The sequence below is a fragment of the Mus caroli genome, unplaced genomic scaffold (assembly GCF_978045245.1).
Source record: "Mus caroli unplaced genomic scaffold, Mus_caroli_1 scaffold_15, whole genome shotgun sequence".
In the NCBI taxonomy this organism is placed as follows: Eukaryota; Metazoa; Chordata; class Mammalia; order Rodentia; family Muridae; genus Mus; species Mus caroli.
Window position 1 is genome coordinate 103218153 of NW_028227270.1, and position 13897 is coordinate 103232049.

General features: G+C 39.9%; 1 protein-coding gene across 1 annotated transcript in view; it reads left to right on the forward strand.

Annotated features, from left to right (window-relative positions):
- Positions 1-13897, forward strand: part of Rala (RAS like proto-oncogene A) — a 50396-nt gene continuing 36499 nt past the window's right edge. The window contains exon 1 of the mRNA XM_021180722.3: positions 1-217. The gene's annotated coding sequence lies outside the window, so the exon portion shown is untranslated. The remainder of the gene's footprint in view (positions 218-13897) is intronic.

A 13897-nucleotide genomic window follows, 5' to 3' on the forward strand; every position in this document is an offset into this window, starting at 1 on the left:
GAAGTGATCTGCGGCGGCTGCTGCAGAGCGGCCGGGAGGAGGGTGGGTCTCCCTAGAGCGGAGCGCCGGAGTCCTCCTCCTCCGCCGCCGCCCAGGCCGCCGCCGCTGCCGCCGCCCTCCCGACTCCTCTTGCCGCGCCTCGCGCGGAACTCCGAGCGCGGTCCGATCGGCGCAGCCGAGGCCCAAGAGCCCGCGGGTCGAGCGGCTCGCGGTGCAGGTGAGAGCTCGCCGGCCGGGGAGGCCGGGCCGCGGCGGGGGTGTGTCCGACGGGCCGGGCCCGCGGCCGCCGAGATTGCACGTCCCGCCTGCCGCCTGGGCTGGGACCCGACTGCGCCCCGACAGCGGGCGGCGTCTCCGGAAGGTCACCTGTATAGCGCCGGTGGCTCCCAGGGCTGTGCCCGGGCGGTGCCCGCGACCTGGGGCCGCTGCTGCAGTCCCTGCGCCGCACTCCACCCCGACCTCCCTCGCTTTCAAGCCACTCTTTGCCGGTACAGAGCGGCTGCTTTTCGAGCTTCTCTGCCAGTGTTTGGAAGGAATGGCTTTTTCAGACTAAAGTCTTTAGACGCGTCCAGCTGAATGCTCGAAGGCTCTTGTACAGGTTTAGCCTTTAGAAGAGGAAGGGAATGTAGGCATTGTGTGATGGGGGTATCTTCCGTGTTTGGTACCTGAAAGATGTCAAGGAGTAGAAGATGCGATTTGTGTGCTTTACTTGGGCATTCCTGTGTTGGAGTGGGCGGGCGTGGTGGCGCTGAGGTGGTTGTGTTGTCGGGGGATTTAGGAATTAAAGAATTTACTGGCCTTTGCATGGAAACCAGAGTGTCCAGACTTGTGAGAGCTCGTCCAAATGTCTTTGAGCTACTGTGAGAACTCTGGTGCCACGCCCTACCTGTCAAGCCAGGAAGCACCCAATTTACAAACAGTTTGGGTACGTGTACTGGGAGAACCTTTTATTTCTGTAAATTCTTTTCCTGTAAATAAATTACAGCTTTAATCACGTTCCCAAAATTGGCTAACAAATTTATTACTCACAGTGTAGAAGGCATTCCCTTTGGCTTATGCTTGTTAATATGTACTATTAGCCTATGCTGTTTGTATCTGTTGATACAATATTCTTATAAATGACTCCTGTGACCCTTAAGATGTTTCTACCGTTCAGTTGTTTTCGGAGGACATCTCTTCTCATCTTCTCTGTTACCGTGTAAAGTGCTCAGAACTCCCATTTCTTCACTGAATGGATTCGAATGTGTACAGTTGATGGAATAGTCACTTTCCAGAAGCAATTGATTGTGGCTGGTACTTGCATACCAAGCAAAAGGTACTAGATTCCATCTCTAGCAAGGCCCCAAACAATTTTGTTAAGAGCACAGTTTTGTTCCTTTGGGACTCTTGGAACATAAAAATTTTGCATTGTCTTTTTTGTTCTCCAGAAGATCAAGGAAAAACTCAGGAAGAATTTCATTTTCACTACCCTGACCTGGAAAAGGTTAAAAATATTTAGGGACTGTGATTAGACGCATAATCATTTATATTTTATTGTTTCGTGTTTATTTCTAGAGTATATCCAGAGTTAGAAGGAAGAGATTTCCTGGCAAAAGATTGCAAGTATATGCTTGGGGTTGTGATAACTGTACCCAGTCTTTAAAAAGAGGAAGTTAGGAGTTGATGCTGCTTAGAAATAAGGTGAGAAGCATGATTTCTCAGAGTGGCTCATTTTTCGTCAAGGATACATGAAATCTTCTGACACTGCGATGTGACCTTGGCATCTTTGATCAGCAGGCACTTTGATGTTTGGAGAGCCACATGCTTCTCTCTCTGCTGGGTGTGCACATGCACGTTTATTTTGAAGTAGTATTTCATTACAACTATTTTTCCCCAGGGCACTCAGTGTGGGGGAAACTAATCATAGGAAAGAATTATAGGAAAGAATGTTCACCATTTTTTTTCCTCACCATTTTTAAGGGAATGTTTTGGCCTATAGATGGTTGCATTATTCTCGGTTAAGCTGCACATATCTTTGTCTTCTAGTATATGGTGGTCCTGCACTGGCTTTCTAAGCAGCGTTTCAAATAAACAGAGTACAAATAAATGTACCAATATCACTTCTTGTATATGGGTCCACCAAACTAATAGGTTCTTGTATTCTTTTATAAATGAGTGAAAAGAGCAATCATTTTACAAATACTGGAAGCTGTGAATGTTAACTAGGGAAGAGACTATGATCTTGAAGAGGTAGGAGACAGTTTCCATTGTTTTATAAAATACTATAATTCTTGGGTTAAGGAGAGAGAAGCCTTTGGTTTCATAATATTATTATCCAGAGGTTAGATTTCCCTTCTTTAATTCAGCACCCATCTTGGTAGTGATAGTTCTTATATATTGATTGCCCATCAAGCACTTTGCTGAGGATTGTCATGATACCAATATGCTTATATTATTTCTTATCTCCACCATAGCTCTTCAAGATGGGTGGTCTTCCCCGACACTAAGTCAAGTTATTTGGCAAGAGGCCCAGCTCACAAGCTAGCATGTAGTAGAGCTAGGATTTAAAAGGACAGTAACAATTTCCAAGAGCACTGAAAATTGCAGCTAATCCTAAAAGTCAAGGGGAAAGTGATTCTGACTGACCCGAACTTCCAGAAAAGATACTATGCTTCTCACTCTTAGTCCTGAAGGATGGCCTGGAGTCACCAGTGACTAGCCAAGTGGGAGCTGCAGGCATCTTTATTTCCAAGGTGCTTATGAACACAATGTAACTGTCCCCCTACATACAGTCTGTTGTGTACCAAGATGACAACTGGTGAAACATTGTCCTTGTAGGTGTCCTAGTAGAGTAGGAACTCAGAACAGGATCTCTGATGGCTTTGTACTTCTGCAGCACCTGTTGGAGCCAGCCCTGTTTGAAATCATATTTGTTTCCTTCTTTCTTCCACTAAAGTAGGTGAGATCAATGTAGGACAGTAGGAAGAATATTTTAAAAAACAAAAAGAGTTGTAGAACTCTATCCTTATAGGTCTGGTTGCCTTTTCCCCTGCAAGTGTGGAGTTTAAGAAAGTAATGGAGGGAGGGCATGTGCATCCCTTGGTTTAAAAGATGGGAATGAGATGCTGTCATTCCAAGTAACAGAGTTCTGTCTCTAGCCCTCAACAAGGAACAGGATTTCTTGTTTAGTTTTTAAAGCTGAGTACATTTTAAAAGGGAATTTTCATCATTGAATTAATCATACATGAAAGTGAAGGTTTATTTCCTCAACATCATGAGAGTAGCCTATATAAGCCATTAATTTTATTTATTTATTTTGGGTGGTGGGGATTTGAGACAGGTGTTTCTCTGTGTAACCCTGGCTGTCCTGGAACTCATTCTGTAGACCAGGATGGCCTCGAACTCCGAGCTCTGCCTGCCTCTGTCTCCTGAGTGCTGGCACTACCACTGCCCCACTCAAATATTAAAAATTGGAAAGCTGAAGGAAATGTCATGTAGAAATTAAGTAATACGATGCTTTCCTGAAAGCCCTGCACAGTGTCCTGTGTTAGATACAAGGGACAGAATTCTTGACATACATAATTTACTTAACTCTGAGTTCCAATTCTATTGTTTGATTCAGATTTGAAACTAAGTGTCAGGGTTTCACAGTATGATTATGGACAGTCCAGCCAGAGATTATGAAATGACTTGATTTCAGATGCTATGTAAAATGGATGAAATCCCGCAAAGCCTCTGATGATGGTCATCTAAGCCATAAGATCTCTGTCACTTTTTAACACAACCAAATAGCTATGGTAGTACCCATTGAATATGGAGGCTGCTCAGTGACTTGTGAGTGCTGTCTAGGTTTATTCTGATCACTGAGAGCCCGCTTAGCCTATAGTGCTCCCCATGTTTAAAGCATCCATCATACTGCACTGGTTGGAATCCTCTGTGGCTCATGTTGAACATTAACCTCAATCTGGTACGCACAGCCTTCCAGAAGGACGACTTACTTAAACTCACTCATGGGCCATCCCTTCCTGCAAGCACAGTTCCAGCAGTGCCGTGACACCGAATCCTGGCGTTTACTTGGTGATCCCAGTCCCCCTTCCTGGAGATCTGACCACTCTTCTCCCCAGTCTAGTAAACTGCTGTCTTTCCGGCTCCCCCATTGGGTTACACTTTTTCCAAGAATTATGTCTATGTGTAGCTGGGTGTTTGTTTGTTTGGTTTTGTTTTGTTTCTAGACCTGTATCTTAAAAGAAAGAAAGAAAACTCTTCAAGACTAGACAAAATAGTAAGGTGGGCATACCTACAGTTCTGATCATTATAATAGCTAAGGCAGGACAACTGTAAGTTGGAGCAAATAGTGAGGCTCTGTCTTAGGTTGGGGTTGAGAGGAGACTTCTGTATCTCTGTGACCGCTGTCCCAGTACTTACTACACCGTGGAGAGTGGTTTCTTGTACTCTCCTGAGGACTGAGTTCAGGTATAGGCCACCATGATTGTAGTTTTCTTTTGGATTTCCCTTATAAGTGAGTTGAGTATTTTCAAATATGCTTAAGAACGATTTTATTATTGTTATTAGCCTGGTTTTCTACATGATTTTTTGGTATTTTTTCCTTCATCTTTTCAACTTATTTTTTATTTAAGAACATTACCTTTTAATGTTGGCATATGTTAAAATAGTCATCCTTTGCTGTTGCTCATGTTGTTTTTGCCATGAAGTCTTCTCTTGGATTTAATATAGTCATCTTAAACTTATTTCATCTGGAGTTCTAACCATATAAGGCTTTTCTATGCCCTTAGATTATAGAGAAATTTGTACTTATTATACAGTTTTATTTCTCATGTTTAGTTCCACAGTGAGCATGTTTCTGTATATGGTATGATAAATGAATCTAATTCACCACCTTCAACTATTGAAATAGTTATCCAGTGCCACTTATGAAAACCAATATTTGCTCATTTGACACACTATGGAAATGGGTGTATTCTCTGTTGGCTTTTCTGGCCAGTGCTGTGCCAGTACCAACACCCTAGTCATAGAGATCTATAGTACACTGGGGTGTGGTGTGCTGTCTGACTGGGTAGCCCCTGTTGTAGCTTCTCCTCCTGTTTCTCTTGTTCTGCTGTATTTTTTTCCCTTGTGAATTTTAGCATCAGTTTGTCTGACTCTGTTGGTTTTCTTATTGGAATCACATTATATTTATGGGTTTACTTAGGAGCAGTTGACATCGTCATGGTATTGAGACATTTTAACATTAATGAAGAGCAAGCAATGTCTTTATTTTCTTCTTTATTTTTTTATGTCTTGAGAACTAACTTTTTAATACAACTTTTGTATGGTTCTTATTAAGTTTAGTCATATTTTATCTTTTTAAGATATATCTTCAATCTGGTTATTATTTATGGAAAGAAATACTGCTGATTTCTGCTTGTTTTCCTGCTACCTTGCTGAATTCTAAGTTACTTTACACTGTTTTCTCTTACACTTTCCAGATACTGTCACATCACATGGATATACAGTTTCTTCCTTCTTCTCTGTGTTTATGTGTGTTAGCTGGTCTGGTTACTTTAGCTAGTCTCTCTAGAGCAATATTAAGTTAGTATGGAGATGCTTATATTGTAACTGGATATTAATTTAGTTATGGATATGCCTTTTAAAGATTGCAGTTCTCTACTCTCTTTAAGAGAAACTTAACTAGAGACATGTGTTGAGATGTCCTCAAAGTTGGGTTTTGGGGAGCAACAGAATACAGTGGTGAGCAAGGCTAGGGTTCTTGGTGGTTTCCCAGTTACAAATGGATACTGTTTTCTTCTAGCTTCTCTCTGGCATTCTTCTATATTTGATGTTAACTTCTCTCAGCCTCCTAAGTTGAAGCTCCCTTTATCCTGCTGTGGTTCTGGCTTGCATCATTGGTTCTCTAGGGCATAAAGCAAAGCTGATGTGTAATCCGATGAGCGTATCCAGGGATAACCTAGAGTAACAACTATGGGGTAGTTCTAGACAGGATTATCCAAAGACCTGCATCATCTGACTTTGAGGTTAACCTTTCTACAGTTTATTTATGCAGGCCCAGTTCTCTGCCTGGAATGATGTATAGATATAGCAATAGGCAATACCCACCAATGCTCAGCTCAGTCTTCCAGGACCTGAAGAGAGTTATTTCAGTGCTGTATAATTCATACAGAAAACATGCTCCTGGTATTGCTCTTTAGTAAAGGATGACCTTGACCTTCTGATCCTGCCACCACCTCACAAATACTGGGAGTATAGGTGCACACCACTCTGTCGCACCAGAATAGCTGTTTGTTAATTGGGGGTGACTCTAGGATCTTGTGTATACTGGGCAGGTGTTCTATCACTGAGGTACATAGATTCTCACAATTTCAAGATTATGTAAAGTCCATGTGTGAGTGGTCAGTCCATATCCCGTTTTAGTTTAAATCTTTCCTCTCCCAGGGGTGCTGGGTGGTAGGCAGTTATTTTCTTGGACCTTAGTCTGCAGAGCTTATCCCTAGATACACTGGCAGTGGCCTGTATATCTTTACTGTCCTGGGAATGCTGTCCGGTTGTTAATAATCTCTTAGTGTTCTATGTTGAAAGCATCTTGGCAGCATCTTGGTCTATGCCCTGCTGTGCCTGTTCTCCTGTGACCTCTGTGGCCATGTTCTTCTGCATCCAACTGCCTCAATGGCCTGGATTTGACTTGGATGGGGTTGGAGAACCTCAGATCTCACTCTTTGACACATGTTGCTGTCCTAGGACAGAGTTTGGAGTAAAATTTTTTTCTCTTTTTCTTTTTTTTAATCTTCCTCTCCACTGCTTTCTGGCCAGAGAAATCTGTCTCTTCTCAAGAAATCTTGTCCTTCTCATTTTCTTTCTTGTTTGTTTGTTTGTTTGTTTCTTTCTTTCTTTTTCTTTTTTCTTTTTTGAAGTAGATGGCCCTTTTGTTTTCAAGAACATCTGGCCTGAAATTGTGGTCCCCTGCCTCTGCTATGCTAGAATTTCAGGCATGCATCACCTCTCTTGGCTCCACTCATCTTTTTTGCCTAAGACATTCAGTCTGTGAAAGAAAATCTCTGTCTTCTGAGGCTTTAGGTTTCTTGGACATTAGCTCTGATCGCTTAGTGCTTAGATAATTGTTGCCTTTCCCACAACCCTACTAGTTTCTCAGGTCTCCCTGATTCTCAATGTGCTACAATTAGGATAATTCACTCTATCCCTTACCTTATATATTATTATTTGTTCTTTGCTTGTTCCCAAATAAATGAAAAACTGATCTCTTCTTATTCATGCTTTTTTTTTTCAGTTCAGAAAATTCAGTCCTGTATTTGTTTTTTAAAGGTTATATTTGTCATGTTGAAGTTGCTTGAAATTTGTATATTTATTTATTGCTCATTTGCTTTGCTTTTCTGTGACTTGTCCTTTTACTTTCTTTTTTTTTTTTTTTTCCTTTTTCTGTAATGAAAGGGCTAGTTCTTTTTTTAAAAAAACATATTGAAGCTGGGTGGTGGTGGTGCACGCCTTTAATCCCAGCACTTGGGAGGTAGAGGCAGGAGGATTTCTGAATTTGAGGACAGCCTAGTCTACAGAGTGAGATCCAGGACAGCCAGGGCTACACACAGAAAGCCTGTCTCAAAAAACCAAAACCAAAAACAAAAAAACAAAAACAAAACAAAACAAAATATATTGAAATGTAGTTCAACTACCATGAACTCATTCTTTTTAAAATTTCATACTAGTATAGTCAAAGAGCTATGTTACCTTTACCACTCACTCATTCTAGATCATGGCCCCTTAAGAAGAAGCAGTTCCGATTTGCTAGCTATCTCTGCAGATTCATCCTGCCTTGTAGCCCTTGACTGCTGTACTTCATGTCTGTACAGATTTGGCTACTCTGAATCTTCTAAGATTCGGTAGATGGTCATTGTATCTTTGATTTTCAGGGTTCACTGCATTGCAGCGTATATGAATATTTCATTTTTGTATGGCTGAATAATCCATTGTGTGACTATACCATGCTTTATCTATTCATTAATTGATTAATATTTGAATGCTTGTGCTTGGGGGCTTATGTTGTCTTAACACTGAAATGTATCTGCTGACCTAATGTTAACATATTGAGGAATGGCCAAAGTCGTCTCTGAGGTACCTGTTTCTTTTGTTGAAGATATGAAAGAACTAGCACTGTGTCTTTCCAATTTTCTTCCATCTGTATAAACACTTTATCATCCAACTGTTTGCTCGTAGCCTTTGTGATAGGTATAATTTCTATATTCTGTCATATGCTAGGGTACTTTGTCTAAGCAGTTCTGTATATATAAAATAATCTATATTTTAACATATTGTGTATTATTTGTCTTAGCATTAGGTCAGATGCTGAAAATGCCTTATTATAAGAATTATAAATCTTGCTTTTAAACTTCTAAGTAAATTTTTTTAGTTCACTAGCAAGATTTATGTTTTACATTAGCATTTTTGATGAGTTTCATACTGTTGAAACTTTAATATATATTAATATGTGTATGTGTCTGTATATGTGGTACCCAGTTCATTTTAGGTCCCAGGTTTTTCCTCTCTTCAAAGGCAATCTTTAATGAAGCAGCTCTCCAAGACGATCCTTGCTTGTTCATACTGCTTTATTGGGGGCGGATGTGGACACATACACTTTATTTGGAGTATGCCAGGAATTATATACTTTTGGGAGGGAAGGGAGTAGGAATATGCAGGAAGGGAAGGTCCTTGGCTGAAGGCTGAAGCTATCTAGATACTTTTTTAGCATGGAGAAGAACTCCAGGGCTTATGCTATGTAACTGAGTGACTGTGGTTCTCTCAGTTGGTGGTCTCAGAGTAGACATTAGAGGCTGGGAGGGGGCAGCTCCACTCCTACTGTCTCAGATCTCTGAGATTCTGGGAGTTGAGTATACTCCACTCCACCAGTTCTTATGCCCATCTGGTAGTGTGGTCCCACATGCCCTACATGTGTACTTATCTGCCATGTATGTGCGAGTATCCAAGTAGGCCAAAGAGGGTTTTGGATCCCCTGGAACTTGAGTGGTTCTGAGCTGCTTGCCACAAATGTTGGGAACTGAACTTGTATCCTTTGGAAAAGCAACCAGCCCTCTTAACTACTAAGCCATTTCTCTGGTGCCACAATTTAAACTTTAAATTGTTAAGATACATTTTTAGAATTTGTGGAATATCAAGAAGTGAGACAAAATGTCCAAGATGGAGGAGTTAAAGTATTCCTAGGAAATACTGGCTGTATCTCTTCAGTCAATAGTGTAGTATTGATTACAAAACTGCAGAGCCCAAATTATGACTCGAGTAACCAAAAATGGTACTGTTTCATGTTGCATACATCTTAGTATATAATATGACTAAATGTTTAAACATGAACCCTGGCTTGGTTTGGATTTGATTGCTGTGAAGAGACATCATGACCACAGCAACTCTTTTTTGTTTTTATGATTTATTTATTTATTTTATGTATATGAGTACACCATTGCTCTCTTCAGACACACCAGAAGAGGGCATCAGATCCCATTACAGATGGTTGTGAGCCACCATGTGGTTGCTGGGAATTGAACTCAGGACCTCTGGAAGAACAGTCGGTGATCTTAACCGTTGAGGCATCTCTCCAGCCCCCCACAGCAACTCTTATAAAGGAAAACATTTCATTGGGGCTAGTTTACATTTCAGAGATTTAGTCCATTGTCATCGGCAGGAAATATGTCTGCCTCCATGCTGCTATGATACTAGAGAGGTAGCTGAGAGTTGTACTTCTTGATTCACAGGCAGCAGCAGGAGACTTGAGTAGCACTGGGCATGGTTTGAGCATATAATACTCACAGGGACATACTTCCTCCAACAAGGCCACACCTACTCCAAGGCCACACACCTCCTAATGTGCAGTTCCTGTTGTGAAGCATTCAAATACTATGGGGGTTATAACTATTCAAACCACCATGAGACTTAACTAAATTTGTATACATGTTATTTGTCTTTTTTTTTCCTTTTGTGACAGTACTAGGATTATAAGTGTAACCACACTCCTATGTCTGTCCTGTCTGTATCTTCTATTTGTTTCATATAAATACCCAGTGGTGCCTAATGAGATGGATCAGTGAGTAAAGATGCTTGTTGCCAAATTTTATAATCCTAGTTTCATCCTCAGAATCCACATATGGAAGGAGAGAATCAGTTTCCACAAGTTGTCCTCTGACCTCCACTCACAATGGCACATTTGCATCCAAACACATCTCACATGCACACACGTAGGGAGGTAGGTAGGTGATAGATAGATAGATAGATAGATAGATAGATAGATAGATAGATAGATGATAGGTAGGTAGGTAAAGGGATGGATAGATAGATGGATGGGTGGATAAAAGACAAATTTAATAGAGATGAAATGAGAAGCCAGGTATGGTCACATAGGTTTGTAACCTCATCACTCAAGAGACAAGAGAACTGAAGGCTAATTGGCAGCCAGCCTGAGCTACTTAGTGTGCCCGTCTCCAAAGACTAAAAAGTAAAATTAAAATAAATTGAACAAGTGAGAATTCTGTTTGGAATGTTTTATTTTGAAGTTTTTACTCCTACAGAAATGTTAGAAGTAGTAGTACATTGGATACATACAAACCCACACCTGTATTTATCATCTACTGATTATCATTTTTAAAATTTATTCATTCATCTATCTATTCAGTGTGGTGCAGGGGATTGAAGCCAGGGCCTCATGCCTGCTGGGAGGTAGACTACCTGCTAGCCCTGATTTCTATTTTGCTACATTTACCTTTCTTTCTGAAGTTAAGGGTTTCTTGTTTATTTGTTGAGTAATTCATTGATTAGCTGTTTAAAAATAAATGGAGAAATTAATTTCTATGCTCTTTTGCTTGCATCTTTTGAGCATAACGGTAGTTTTCTACATCACTACCATAGTCTAAAGCCTAAGAAAGAAATACCTCCACAATACTGTCTAATGTCTAGTCCAAATTAATATTTCTCAGCGTCTCTTAATGTTTTTAATAGCTGTTTTTCCCTTATCTTAGGATCCAGTCAGGGTTCATGGTTTCTCTGACAGTTATGTCTTTAGTCCTTCATGTTTTTCAATGAACTGTATTCCTGATCCATCAACTAGTATGAGATATAACTTACATGACATACGTTTATCCACTTAAGGCTTATATGATTTTTTATAACTCCAGAATTGTGAAACTATTGCCATAACATAATATTAAAACTTTTTGAAACAGTGTTTTCAAGCTTCAGTAAGATTCTTCTTTATGTATTGTGTGTGTGCTTTGTATGCACACATGCATGAGGCCCTCAAGTGTTATCCTCAGGAACTCCTTTGATACAGTGTCTCTAATTGGCCTGGGAGCCCCACCTTCCTGCTCTAGAATTACGGGTGCTCACCATAATGCTTAGCATTTGTACATTTCTTGGGATCAGACTCTGGTCCTCATACTTGGGAGGCAAGTGCTTTACCAACAGAGGCTCCCACCTCAGCCTGAATCTTGGTCAGATTCTGTATGTGCAAGTTAGTCCCTAGTCCCATTCCCCAGGATAGGCAACTATTTTATATTCTTTTCTAGGAATTTTCCCTTTGCTCTTCCTGAACAGAACATAAATACAGAGTCATATAATATGTGGTCTTTTGTGCTGTTTTTTTTTAACTTTACACATTTAATGACTTGTTTATTTTATAGCATGTATTAATAGTTTTTCCATTTTTATTGATGAGTCGTATTCCATCTTATAGATATATTACATTTTGCTCATCCATTCATTGGTTGATGGATATCTGGATTATTTCTATGAATTTTTTGTTAATTACTAAATAATCCTGCTGTGAATGCTCATGTAACTATCTTTATTAGAGCATGTTTTCATTTCTCTTGGTATATACTCGGGAGTATAATTGCTTGTGTAGTACATTTATTCTTACTTTTTAAAGAAACTACTAAGTCTTCTAAATTGGCAGCATACTATTTTTTTCATTCCCACCACCAACTTTTGAGGGCTCCAGATTGAGGGCTCAGCCATAAGAACACATTTACCAGCCATTGTTAGAGTTTGTTTTTGTTGTCATTTTATCTATTCTAATGGATATAAAATGATACCCCACGGTGGTGAATTCTGTTTGTGTGTTGCGTTGTATCTTCACCTCCCGGGTGCTGGGATTACTTATATTCATGACCACTTATGTGGTACTGAAGATTGAACCCAGGACTTTGTGCTTGCTAGACAAGCCCTCTTCAAACTGAGCTATAGCCCCAGCCCTCCTTTTGATTTAGTTTGCATGTCTCTAATGATGATGGTGTTGAGCATCTCTGTATGCACATAGAGGCCATTCATATAACTTCTTTAGTGAAATGACTAATCCAGTCTTTTTCTCTATTTCTTTTTAAATTGGGTTGATACCTTAATATTAAGTTTGTGTGTATATTCCATATATTAGATTTTTTTACACACACACACACACACAATAGCCTTTCATTAGATATGTGTCATTAGTAAACATTTTAGTGGAAGGGTGCTGGCATTCTGTAAATGATATTAACCATGAGTGATACATAATGTTTTCTCATTTGCTATGAAGCTGTTTTTAGAGGGTTGGAACAAAAATGAACTTTTCTTAATTCCTCTGCATGTATATTACTGAGCCACGTACCTAGCTCTTGATTTAGTTTTGTTGAGTTATATTGAGTAGGAAGTTAACTTTTTTCTCAAAGAGGAAGAGATAATGTACAGACTAATCATATGTGTATTCTCTTACAATATTATATCATTCTGTAGTGAATAGAAGCTTGGTTAATTATGAAGTGTTAGAAGTAAAAATGTGTTTGTTACCTGATTAATTTTGGCTATGATCAGACTTTATATGTAGCACTTTTTAAAAACATGTCTAACACGTGGTTTAAGATAAAGCATCCCACCATTTCGCACCTCTCAAGGAGGTGAAGGTAACCATATTAACAGTGAAACAATGTGGTAATAATGGTTCAGACCTGTGTCTCCTAGCCATTCTTTTATCAGCTTTCTTTAGGTCTCTGGATGGGGCTTATATCCTATTGTCTTGAGTCCTATAGATTGCTAAAATTAATCTTTTATAATTAGTTTCCTACCCTTCCACATCCACTAAAGGGTTCTCAATCTGTGTCATATTCTACATGAGTCATCTCTGAAATGATTTTTTTTAAAAAGTAAGGCGTTCGCCAGACGTGGTGGCACATGCCTTTAATCCCAGCACTTGGGAGGCAGAGGCAGGTGGATCTCTGAGTTCGAGGCCTACAGAATGAGTTCTACAGAATGAGTTCCAGGACAGCCAGGCCTACACAGAGCAGGCCTACACAGAGAAAGCCTGTCTCGAAAAACCAAAAAAAAAAAAAAAAAAAAAAAAGTAAGGCGTTCCCAGGTCATTTTCATGGCTGGGTATGTGATGATAGGTATGGCAACAGCAATGAGGACTGCTGCTGTAGTTCATTTTCCTGCTCAAAATCAGATTTTTTTTTTTCCTCACTTGAAGTATTACTTATCTAAATCCTGAATCAGTATTACAACTAATTGTTTGTGTAGTTGTACAGGAAACTTTGGGTAGGAAGTGGATTTTGCATTTCTTACATATACTCCCTTTCAAGATTTATTATTTTAGCATGTAAAAGGGAACGACTTAACAGGTCATCTAGTATATTTCTCCACCTGCAAGAGAAACATCTCAGTGCGTCACTGTCCTGTGTTCTATAACAAAGGACAGTTATAAAGAAAGATACAAGTAGAGGAAAACTCAGGGAAGAGTAACACAGAGCAGCGGCTTCACAGTGGAGAATGGAGAACAGAACCCTCCTTCCCACAGAAAACAAAAACAGCCTTCAGGCTTTCGGGGACAAGAAACTGGGAGGAAACTAATGGAGTAAGACTT